Here is a 2,240-nt window from a genome sequence, read left to right as displayed (position 1 = left end):
GTGAGTATATAATGTTATAATTATTGGCTTATTGCTTACGTTCTGCCGTAATATTAAACATGGTTGAATATAAACTGTTTGCTTGCAACGCAGTAATGTATCTGTGTAAACTCACCGTGATTATATAAAAAGTCGTACTCTAATAACCTCCCCATTCGTACAAAAGCCGTAAAAAATTCAGATATTAATAACAGCTCCATTTACATGTGATTAATGCAACAGAGTTTTTTTATTGCCCACCGATTTGTATGTTTGATCCAGTAGATTACTGTACGAATTGAAACACTGTGGTACTCACAGACAACGTAATATTCATATTAGTTAAAAAGTATGATTTTAAATTAAATGAATTTACAACACCCTTTACGAGAACACTGAAAATAACTGAGTATATGATGTTATAATTATTGGCTTATTGCTTACGTTCTGCCGAAATATTAAACATGGCAAAATATAAACTGTTTCATTTTTAAGTGCCTGCAACGCAGTAATGTATCTGTGTAAACTCACCTTGATTATATAAAAAGTCGTACTCTAATAACCTCCCCATTCGTACAAAAGCTGTCAAAATTTCAGATATTAATAACAGCTCAATTTACATGTGATTAATGCAATAGAGCTTTTTTATTGCTTACCGATACGTATGTTAGATCCCTCCAGTAGATTACTGTACGATTTCAAACACTGTCTTACTCACAGACAACGTAATATTCATATCAGAAAAAAAAGTATGATTTAAAATTAACGGAATTTACAAAATCCTTCACAAGAACACTAAAATATTTGAGTATGTGATGTTACAATAATTGGCTTTTTGCTTACGCTCTGCCTTAATATTAAACATGGCAAAATATAAACTGTTTCATTTATAAGTGCCTGCAACGCAGTAATGTATCTGTGTAAACTAACCATGATTATATAAAAAGTCGTACTCTAATAACCTCCCCATTCGTACAAAAGCCGTAAAAAATTCAGATATTAATAACAGCTCCATTTACATGTGATTAATGCAATAGAGCTTTCCTTTTGCCCACCGATACGTATGTTAGATCCAGTAGTTTAATGTACGTATTAAACTGTTACTCACTGTGGATGCAACGACAGATGTACATTACAAGAAAACAATATAAGAAAATGATGAACATGCAATGTTCACTATGTTTAAAGGCATTTGCATGTTCTTAAAAGTACATAACCTACTGAATTACTATCAAAATGCTTACTTTGGTTAAATATCGTAAGTTACTCACTTATACATCCCGTTTAATAAGTTCGTCTGGCTTGCGCCGTTTTAACAGAAATCAAGTAAAGTAAGTAATTTCCAACAATCAGTAAGCTCAGAGTGCTTTGGACAAAATCGTGTTTTGTGATAAAAAGGTCGGGAATGGTTTTCACACTATTTTCTCGATATTCACTATACAGCGCGTCCCATTATACCCGCAATTTTCTTTTGCGAGGCTCTAGCGTCGGCGCGGAAACACGAACCGCCATTATTTTTATACAATTTTAAAGCTTTGAATTTAAAACAATGAACAATATTGTGAATGTATTTAACATGTAGTCTATAGTAAAGTATACTATGTCGCATTTTTGACCTTTGCATTTATTTTTGCTAAAGAAGGAATTTTTGTCATTTTTGGATAGAGTTTACCTTCCTCAGCCAGAAATCCATTGGTAACATTTTTTCCATCTACCATGTGGCGGCCATCTTGGATTTCAAAATGGCGTCCATTTCGGACCTAATTTGTATCATAACTTCGGACCTGACTGTAACATGAAGTCCATTTTGGTGGCAAACCCCATGTTTTTGATACCAAGGAACCCACGTAAATCATTGTTGCTGGGGTACTCCCAATGGATGGCAGCCATCATGGATATTTCAAGATGGCCGCCATTTAGTACCTAATTTGTATCATAACTTCGGACCTGATTGTCATATGAAGTCCATTTTGGTGGCAAACCCTATGTATTTGATACCAAGGAATCCAAGTAAATCATTGTTGACGGGATACTCCCAATGGATGGCAGCCATCTTGGATATTTCAAAATGGATCAAAAAGAAAAGGAAACACAGAAAGTAAAAGCAACGAGATCGTCCCAAAATGAACATGGTGAAGCATTACCACATCAAAAAAAATGCACATGATTTATTTTCAGTGAAATCGGTTGACTTTGTTTTTGACATGCCTTTATTTTAACACGAATAATTTTAAAACCCAATTGAAAATGAAACTAATATT

This window comes from Patiria miniata, unplaced genomic scaffold, assembly GCF_015706575.1.
Source record: "Patiria miniata isolate m_02_andy unplaced genomic scaffold, ASM1570657v1 HiC_scaffold_18, whole genome shotgun sequence".
In the NCBI taxonomy this organism is placed as follows: Eukaryota; Metazoa; Echinodermata; class Asteroidea; order Valvatida; family Asterinidae; genus Patiria; species Patiria miniata.
The sequence above is the reverse complement of the archived record's forward strand: the minus strand, read 5'-3'. Positions refer to the sequence as shown.